This window comes from Neodiprion lecontei, chromosome 1 (assembly GCF_021901455.1).
Source record: "Neodiprion lecontei isolate iyNeoLeco1 chromosome 1, iyNeoLeco1.1, whole genome shotgun sequence".
Lineage (NCBI taxonomy): Eukaryota > Metazoa > Arthropoda > Insecta > Hymenoptera > Diprionidae > Neodiprion > Neodiprion lecontei.
The window spans coordinates 3,450,874-3,461,429 of record NC_060260.1 but is presented as its reverse complement, the minus strand read 5'-3'; the positions used below and the strand labels follow the sequence as shown (position 1 = coordinate 3,461,429).

Genomic DNA, 10,556 nt, shown 5'->3' with positions numbered 1-10,556 from the left:
CATTCCAATCACCACGAATGTGCAAAAAATAGTACCTATCCCTTAACAAAACACATATTTGAATTTACCTCGACGGCTGTACTCTTATCCAACTTTATAATTCGTTAACCTGTTCTGGCGATGGTTCCATTGACTGGCTGATGGTCGGTACTTGGGTTACCGATTGGAAAGTTATCCATAGTTGGGAACAAGCTTGGATACCACGGGTCGATGTTCAGTTACCTGGCTCTGTTAACTGAAATAGCCTTGTCAACGGAGAGATTTGTGCAACTGTTCCTCAGGTCGTAAGCTATCCGCAGTGTTACCATACCTCACAGTTAATGTGACCATAGCCAGGTGATTTGCACTGGGTTCACCACTCGCTGGGCAGATGGCCAGAGAATTTTTGGTAAATTTCCCCAACATCGCGTCAGTCATAATCAAATCCCATATTTCCATGCAAAATCAGCATCGTTTCAGCCATCAGTTTCACCAATTTACAATGTTTCCGGAGCAGCGTGTAAGCTCACGGCTAAATGAGGAAATCATTTTGTTGAATAATGGAACCAAATCGAGGTTTATTCGTTCTGGTTCAGCCTAGCCTCATCCAATTTTGGGGGACTGGATGATAAACCGTGGAAATAATTCTGCACGTGCAATTGTCGCTTGCAGGTGATGTGCATGCTGAAGACCTGAAGTGGAAAAATGGTCAGCGGAAGAGTTTCCACGTCGATGACGTCAGTTAATCGACTGCAGGTGGTCGGTTGCGGTTTGGGAGAAAATCCGAAAGGGTCTTGAATGGTCGACTCCTCCCTGAGTGCAGCAGCTCCAGTCAGAAAGACCCACCTCTCTTTAGTGTAGACACCCACCGCCTTGTGACAAGTGGTTTGATTCATGATGGCTGCCTCACGAACGTTCCGCCATCTCGTGTGGCTTCCAGAACTAGCTTTGTCCATTTCCCTCTTCTTGTTCGTCGATGTGGCAGTTAGAAGAACAGACCAACTGCCAGCTGTACCGGCATCAGGCAGCTGGCTATGGCCAACAGGCATCCAAGTTGACGTCTTCAAGCATAGGTGTCGGGGAGATTTTCCTCCTCCAACGCCGGGCAGTCGGGTGTTTGAATTTGAACAGCAAGAGTCGTTGTGAACATGGTCCGCCTTGATGACAAGTCGTGCACCATGCTGCGGCGCCTTGGACTGGACGTCGAAAACTCAAGGTATTGGATCCTCTTTCAGGAAAGAGCTTTCCACCCTGCCGGTTCACACTGACTTCTAAATAATGGATGGGAATTAGCGAGTTATGAGTTGCTAATGACTCCGATAATACCATGCCCCGTTCGCTTGGGCGTTCAATGCATCGTTGGGAGAACGGATAGGAGCTGGATATGGATATGTTCGTGCGGTAAGCGGTATTTGATACGAGCGTTAGTACGATGCAGGAAAGCACCGTTCTTTATTACATAATAGCTCGGCGGCGGGGGTGAAGGCTCGCAGGACCGCGGCATCACGTGTGTGGATGTGTATCACGTGAGTGTGCAGTCGCATGGGTCAGTGTGTGCGGAAACACAGTCAACCACGTCATATCGCGTTAGCTCGGCGTCGCGACGCGCCAACTCCTTGCCAACCTGGAGACTCCCAAGGGCACATCCAACGGCGAGCGTACAGATATTGGGGGCTTTCCAGGGTATTCTAGGACAGCTAACTGACGTTGCATGGTACGGGTTTGGAAGAAGACCCGACCGTCTTTCATTGGAGATGACGTAGAACGCCCCCAACTCATGCCGTCCGGTTCTTCCGCTCGTCAGACGGTGTCGTCTTCAGTTGGCAAGGAAATGCGTGAAGTCGTGCTGCAGCCGTGGTAACAAATTCACGAAATTTCAGGCTCGTTGAGAAAATTTAGAAAAGTGACCACCCACTTTGTCACGCGGGAAAGAAATAAAGGTTGAGATACCTAATAGTTGCCGGAGTAACTAGAAGCTGAATTTTATCATTTCTTCAGAGAATTTACTCCAAGTGAAGAATTTTTCTCACAAGGTTTGATACGGCAATTCTGCTTTTATTCCGTTACCGCGTGCGTAAGAGAAGATAAAAAAAAAAAAAAAAATTACGGAAGCAGTTTTCATTTCGGATTCTTCCGAAGTGCAATAATTCCGGAATTCCTTTCTGCGCAGAGATGCGATTACACCTTCAAGTTCAGCGGACCGAGGAAGAGAGTGATTAATATTACGAGCGGAGAGTTGAGGTGTTATTGTTGATGTTTTGATAACTGCGGAGAATCGATATCGTCGGGAAAAAATGATAATAAAATGGATAAAGATGTTTGCGGGCCCAGAACTCACTCCGGTTCCTCGCCTCGTTCCTTTTTCGCTTCTTTCAGGCTTCTGCCGGGTTTTGACGCGGCTCCCGCGAGTCTCCGTTTCTGGGTGGTTGATGGATATACCCCCTCCATTAACCCCCGCGAGATCCATACAATCCGTAACGTGAGGATAAAGGGAAGGAGGAAGGAAGGCAAACTATTCCCGTTTTAAGCCCCCGAAATGAATTTCACCCTTAAAATCGTTCCAAGTCCAAATTTTTCTAACCTACCGCAGCATTTCGCGTACAGTCGCGAGTTCGAGTGCCTGAGGAATTTCGTACGCCTCTCGCCCCTCGCTTTGGCGGGATCTTTTCTGCCCCCGCAAAACGGGGGTGCAAATTTTCGCTCCTCCTTACCCGGCGCTCTCACACTCTTCGATCTTCGATACGTCTAGGTGCAAAACTGCGTGCTCCGGCTCCAGCCTTGAAGCCTGGTTGTATTAGCCGCACCGCTTCGCGAAAGCCTCCTGCAAAACTATTACAATTCCTCGCGTAGCGGGTTCCGAACCCTCACCACGAGCGCCCCTTGGCCCCGCGGCATCGCGCCCGTCAAGGGAGATTTATGGCAACTCGAATTCCTCGACTACTAGTCGGCGGGGGTGAAGCGAACTGAAGCGAAGGGGGTGCGAGGCGCGGATGGGGCTTCACGGGGGCGAGTAGCGGTGATGTCGGGGGTTGGCGGGGGTTCTCGTCACTCTGACGTGACGGCCACAGAACTCCCTTGCCCGCGCACACTTCGTCGGGACCTGCGGCGATGTGGCTGGCTTGACTGGATGTCGGTGAAAACAGTTCTGGCCCTCTTCCCCCCTCTTCACCCCATCCCCTTGTCCTCCTCCATTCCACCTCACCTCCTCGACGGCAAACTCCTTTGCAAGCTATACGGAGCTACTCTTTGACTTTCCTGCCTTATTATACTACCAAGTCGGTGACAGCCGAACCGACGATGCTTGCCAACCGCGCGCAGAGAGAAAGACTCAACGAACGTTACCCGAGACTGCAAATTCAACTCGCGAAATTAGAAACCCGCGGTATTGACAACTTCTGGTCTATGGAGTTTTTTTCTATTCTCAAGACTGACGGGATCTCAAGGAATGCGGTGCAATTTCAGTCTTTCATTTCACGTTGAATGTACGTACGGTATCATCGTCTGCAACATATTTAGGTCTTTTTATTCTGCGAATTTTAGTTTCTAAGTTTCAATGTCAACGTCTGTGTTCGAGAAGTTCTCAAGTCATCCGTAACCGACAAGACATTCAATCTATTTCTACTAATCTCCGGTGTGCTTTAATCGTCTTGAGGAACAGCCCCTTGCGATTTGAAAGCTTCTGTGGTTACTTTGCTTTGGTTCGCTTCGCAGGCTAGACAGACGGTCGATGGGTAACAATTTCTAGACGAACTTGCGTAGCTATACCGACAATCGTGAGTTCATTGAGTAAGTTGAATTGGAGAATCGCAGACTTCGTTTTCTTTTCCAAGATTCGTGAATCTGATACGACTGTTGCATATCCATCGGTAATTCAATACTCCGGAAATCATTAAGCGGAATGCTTACACTCTACAATTTATTTCTTTATTTATTTCGAATTTTTCAAGCAGTTTCAACTGGCGACTTTTTGAGAATACACGAGGTACTTTACGGACGAAATTGCACGAATTCAAATCCAAAGGTTGTGAGAACTGCGCCCACGGCGTCGAACTGTCGAGAATAACTACAGTCGAATGCGGTGCAGACGGAAAAGAGAAATGACTCGCACCCCTGCGTATTTGATATTTTTCAAGCATCGATTTGAGCGCAGAAAGAAACGCCTACAGGGTAAAGACAAAGAAAGTTACAGCCACGGAAGTTCCGAGACGCTGGTATGGGTGAATCGAGCGGCTCTCACCACCCCGACAGCCAGCACCCACCCACGGAGCCGAACTAATCAATAAACAATTTATCTAGAAGGAATCTACCCCTGATTGAGTTACGATTCACTGATTTCTTTATACTTGCGACGATCCCCCGCTTCGCGGTCTCCGGAAACAAAAAGTGCAAAAACATTTAGTTACTCCTCGGCTTCCGTCCGATCGCCGAACCCATATATTTCCTCAATTTTTCGCGGCTGTATTTACACAACGAGTAGGAATTTTCGCCGCAACTGTTCGTCACAAAATTCAAAGCCTTCGCAAAACTGGACGCGGTGAATAACCGGTTGGCGATAACGCGGGGCTCGACACCGGGACAACGGGGAACGTGTATTAGGAAACGGAAGCACGTGGGCGGATCACGTAGCGAGATGAGAGGACGACCGCGTGTGCCGAGAGAGTGTGGAAGCGTTTGCACGAGCACACATTAACCCGGAGATAGCAAGCCGCGCGGAGATCGGAGCCAAACCGGGGAGGAAATTTACGGGATAACGCCGACGGCGTTTCAACCCTTTATCCCTTCCCGGCTCGGAGTTCAACAGGTGGTTGTTTAGCCTGCACGCCACTGGTGCACATTATAATTTACACTTTAATTGATTTATGCCCTTACCGCGCAACGTCGATTCCCTTGGGAATCGGGGCCCGTCTTCGGCTCCTCGTTTCCCGGAATTTTCCGCTTTTCCTCTGCCGCTGCCGTTGCAAGAGGAAACCCTTTTCGCCCGTCCGGTGAAAGAAAATTATTGCAGGACTCGCTTTCATGCAAATCGAGGCCAAGCAAGGGCCTTTGTGCCTTTATTGGCACCGGGCACACTCACTATTCCCACCGGCCGCACGACCTTGCGCGAATTTTGCCCAAAAGGGTTCCGCTTATAAATCAGCGCAAGCCTTGCAGTCCAGCCTTCCGGTCGGACTCGCACTTTTCGCCATGTTTCCCGGCCACACGCCACGAGGTCAGATAGGACCCAAAACCCCCCGAGGTCCCCGATCGAGCGGCAACGGAGCACGGTTTTCGCCGCATGATGTATTCGGCACTGTAACCTGTGCAGGGCGCAGGTATATAATTGGAAATGCGAGGAAAGTTGGAGAACGCCGAGTGGCTCGGGGGAAGAAGGATCATTAATTTTTGTCCGGAAAACACCGGAGGCTCCCGCTACAAACACACATACACAGATGAACCCCGGAGTTCCGCCGCCCCGCCTGCCCGGGACGAGACCCGCACCCTCGCCGCAGACTTTCTCGTTTCGTTTGTTATCCTCTCGTTCTCTCCTCTCTCATACTGTCGTTCGTTATTACATCTTGGAAACTCGCAGATATTTCGAATTCCGACCGACGTTGCAAGAGCGAAGCTGTCTCGCGTATCGGTCGGGGGCCAGACGAGTTTCATTCCGGTCGTAATGCGCCTCGACGTCGGTATCGGAATCTCGTCATTAGCCGACGAACGCTGATTGACAATCGCTCCGCGTGAATATTTCCCAGGAATTATAAGGTGAGAAAACAGGAAGCCGTGGTAGAAGCTTTGTAATTGTATCGAGAAAGATTCCGCGCTGACGGGGAGATAAAATGCTTTTCCATTTCTGGGTCAGCTCGCTTTGGATGTAGGAGAAGAGTGAGCGAACAACGATTGAGATACATGAGTCGGTAAATTTTTTTTCGAACTTTATTTATGCCGTGATTGATTCCTGTATAGGAACGTGAATAAATTCTATGCTCATCTTAACGCGGGGCAAAAGGGTCTTTTACAAACAATCAGAGAATAGACGATTTGAACGCGATCTGAATTTGTTCTGAGAATTCGTTACACTTTCATTTTATCAAACTGCGGCCAGTCGACGTCTGACAAATTTTCTCCCGTAAGGGATTATACACATCAAAAGACTAATTAACGGCTGCTGTTATATTATAACAACGCGTTATCGAGCAGTTATTTCTTCTCCGCATGAATGAATTTATCCCCCCCACAATGTGTTCGAATTTCCCGCCAGTGCTTGAGGGTCGCCTCGCCATGTTTTGATTTAAAATTCGATTAATCAGCGGAAGTTGAAAAGTGACGACGTGTTGTTTGGATAAACGTGAACAAGTGTAACGGCACACGCATGTTGTTGTATTTTTTCACCTTCCTCCTCATCATCATCATCATCATCATCCTCCTTTTCCTCCACCTCGTCATCTTTTTTCTTTTTTTTTTTTTTTTCATCTTGTTCGTTCAATTTTTCACCAAGACGTAAGCAGAAGAAGAGAAATAACCCGTGCAACATTGTAAACATTCGAAGAGCTTACGCGTTGAAGAAAAAAACGTGAAAAACAATTAAAGAAAAAAAAAAAATGACGAAATGAAAACTCCGCACGGCAGTCAGTCCCCTTTGTTTAAAAGCTCTTCTGCTTACCGGGCGAAGACGGATCTCGCGCAAGTAGTTATATATAGATGTGTATAATACCGGGATCGCCGAGTGTGCTGCACCGTGCATGCCGGCTTAAACACACGCGCATATAAACTTGATGCGCAGCGCTGTCACTCAGAAAGAATCAGCCGGTGCCGCAGTCGCTGTGATCCGGCATCGGGACTCGGAAAGCCCGAGTTCAGCCTCAAGGAAGAAGAGAGCGAGCGATCAGGGTGGACCTCTGAGAGTGCACCCGGAGTTTGAAAACTCGGTTTCACGTCAGTTCGGTTCCCGCAACCGCGCTGCCTGCATTCCTGCATGCGATTAAACGCGCGGCGTGCGGTGCTTTCCTCCAGCTTCCATACGCAAGCATTTTGTAACGCGTACCCGGGGTCCTAAAGCCCTCGTATGACGTCGAAGCGCTCTGACCGTGCGCACACATCGGCGCGTGAAATAGCCGCGCGCCATCCTCCGGCCCGAGAGACCTCCTGGCAGGACCGCATGCCTGGCGATCCTGTCACGGCAATTAAGAATCGTCACCAATCTTTTTACCGGCCTACGCGCCGTCATCCCCGTACATACCGTTTCGTTTCTACCGCAAAAAAACCGTGCAAGTGGGGTGATTCTGTGAAAGTGAAAGACCGCCTTGACAGTGGTTGCATACCCGAGCTGGTGTTAAAACATTCTTGTACACAGCTGACGAAATACTTTACTCAACTACGCCGATAACGTCTCGGAGAACAGCTTCGAATAACCGTTATACATTCGCCCGACGGACCTGTGACAGAGATTTTCGTTTCGTCATCCTTCGGGAAGAGTAAAAATTTCTAATCGGTAACTCGTATTGTACTCGTCGGATCTTCGGAGGTGTGCTTTTTATCGACGAAGCTCAAAGCCTGGGGTAAGCCCGGTTCTCCCATGAGATTCCGCGTAGCGAAACAAAGTAAATCGACATAAAACGGAGCTTGAAGCGAAATAGGACATCGCTCGACAGGATAGGATATAGAAGAGAGGAGAGGAGGAAACCTGGATGCGGCGAGATGGTACGGAGATCGCATTAATAAAACATTAAGGTTTTGTAGACGATGTATCGACGCAGCGTTTATATTATCTTCTTTGATGTCGACATGTGAATTGGAGAGATTTGTTATTCAGACTCCGTCGTACAGGAGTGAGTGTGCTGAAGTCTTGCTCCGCTCCGTTTGCGGACAGCCAACGGAGGGACAGACGGACGTTCGAACGGACAGAGACGAGCCCCGCGTACCTACCTCGATGTACAAACCTACATATGTATCGTACGTTTGTACCTACCTACCTACCCACCCGAAGCAACGCATCTTCCTTCTCGGCCAAAGAGTTTTACTAAACTTCTTCCAAAGTCTCCGGAGTCCCTGATGCCGATTTCTTCAGACCTCCCGGACGCTGTCGCTCTTTCAGCAAAGACAACCTTCGTACCCTCTTTGCTGCTGCTTTTGCCATCTCCGCAGACCCGCAGTCCATTTCTACGATGCTCTTTTGCACCGCACGCGTTCTAGCTTTACCGTAATTATTACTCGGCTATCCATCTCTTGTACCACTCATTGTCTGCGTGTACCATTAAAATTGCCCAATACTGTTACGGGGAAATAATAAACTATCCACGTATCTATCTGTTTTACGTTTTCTCGTATTGTACAATTTTCCATACCGACAACTCAGCGCAGCTGTATCGTGCGAAATAAATAAAAAACGAACTTGTTTAATTCCGGCCACATTTTTTGGGACTCTACAAGCCGCGTTCGGCCGCTGCGGGCGGCGAAAGGGTTCTTTTGGTTTTCTGTTAGACCCGTCCCTGCAGCCCCACACCTTGAATCCTCCTCATTAATCACTCGGGAGTATCAATGACTGACTGAGTGAGTGACTGGCGGCAGGCGAGAGGCATTATACACCTATTGACACGAAGACCTCGTATATACTGTATATACGTATATAAGTTAAAAGCGCGCTGCGTTGAGTAACTTTTATATAATTCTGTACACCGTTTGTTTTTCTTTTTGTTGAAAACTTTGCAAATGAAGCTTCATTCAACGCGGAGCATAACACGAGTCTGAAACGAGCTTTTTAACGAACCGCGCCGGGCCGCGACGCGTTGCAATGCATTAAGTACGGGATCAGATTCAGCCGACGATATCGCGCGCATTCGACTGGCCAATAAAAAAAAAAATTAGGGACATTAAGAAAAAATGTTTGACAGATATTCGCTCTAATGCAATCGCTGAGAAACGACGGAAGTCAGTTTTCCTGCACCGAGTACGGAGGCGGTTCACCATAAGTTGAGCTCAATAATTGCACGTCTCTGGAAAGAATTCTTTCTTGACGATTTTTTTCTCTTTCACTTTTGTAATTCGTGTACGGAACACCTCTCCGATTCGCTACATTTAACTCTAGGTTCACCCGATCTAAATGAAAACTAGCCTCACGCGACGCGTGCGCATTTACGCATTTACCTACGTACATTCGACGTACGCAGCCACCTATCATAGGCATGTGCAATATTAATTACGGAGTGGTGCGCGGCCGCTCGGTTGCGGTAACGGTATAAAAATAAATGACGCAAACGCGTTAAGCGATATATGGAATGCTAATACTCTTGCACACGAATCTCACTCCGAGTTACAAACGCAGGCAAAGCGCCCGTCCGCAGGACTGACGCGATAAATTATTATTAATATTTATAGAATTACGCGTGCAAGCGACACTCGGTGAACAGCTTATTACACGCTGAATCCGGGCGGCAAGTGCGTAGGACGATCAGCGGGGCGCAAAGCAACGCGGCGCAACGCGTCTCCGACACTCTGTTGCCGTAAATAACTCAAGATTGCGTTATCTGAGGGCCGCTTCGCCCGCCGAGCCGCAACACCGAACTCCTTCCTCTCCTCGCGATCACAGGTAGTAGCCCCCGTTAACCTATACGCGCATCCTCCCCCTAGGTCCATCCAGATAGATGGCGGAAGGCCCTGACCGAAGATTCTTTAGTGCCGCGGAGGAGCTTAAAAAGGTACCAGCCACACTTGATTTAGTAGGGCAGCCTGAGTTATAATTATTCCAACTATGCGGCCGCGCGAGATCCTTCACCGAAAATTTTTACACCCTTCTTAAGCTCGCCGGAGGACGCTGAGCGCGAAGCGGAATCCTTTTCCTCGACCTAATTTTTACCACTGCATATAATTCGTGAGTCATTTGAGACGTGGAAATACCTGCGCACAACCGCCCGGCAACCGTGGGAAAAAACACTGACTCGTGGATCCTGCTTCGTAGCAGGATCCGTTTCAGTCCCGAGGTACTTGACCACTTTGGAACGGATCAGAGCGCACGTGAACTCGAGCGAGTGCGTCGCTTCGAATGACTTCTTGGCGTGGTTAACCCCTCGGTTTTAATCGGCCAATGCGAGCTTCCAGTCTTCGACCGCGGGTGATAAAGCACCGTACCGAAAGGGTGCAACCTGCGGTGCACAAACGAAACGGTCTTCTTTTTTCCTCGTGTCATGGTTGTATACCGGAGTGTATCGATAATGCGACGTGATACTCGGGTAACGATTCAAAGGTGCTTGATCATCGGCGGTAGCTTGAACAACCAGTTTCGGTTTGCCGGACAACCGGCCAACTCACTGACTTGAGATAGCCGGGCGCAACCGTGACTTTTAGTTCTTCGCCCCCGCACCTCGCGTCTCTATGTCGGGGGTGTCACTAGGTCGACCCCCCGTAGTTGTCACGTGATCTTATCGCCAATGATGCGAGACTGTAAATAAATATATGATTTACACACACACACACGTTAGCGTATGGGAGGTTGCTTCGAATTGAAGGACTCTCTGGACACGGCGATGCCGGTTCAATTTCTTGAAATAAGATCGAAGTAAAGGAATGTATTGTAAAATTTTTGGCGATTAGTTTAACGCGCT

The 10,556-nt window shown here is 48.9% G+C and overlaps 1 long non-coding RNA gene across 1 annotated transcript in view; it reads left to right on the top strand.

Annotated features, from left to right (window-relative positions):
* Positions 1–10,556, top strand: part of LOC124293107 — a 34,586-nt gene that overhangs the window by 21,062 nt on the left and 2,968 nt on the right. The gene's annotated exons all lie outside the window — the stretch shown is intronic.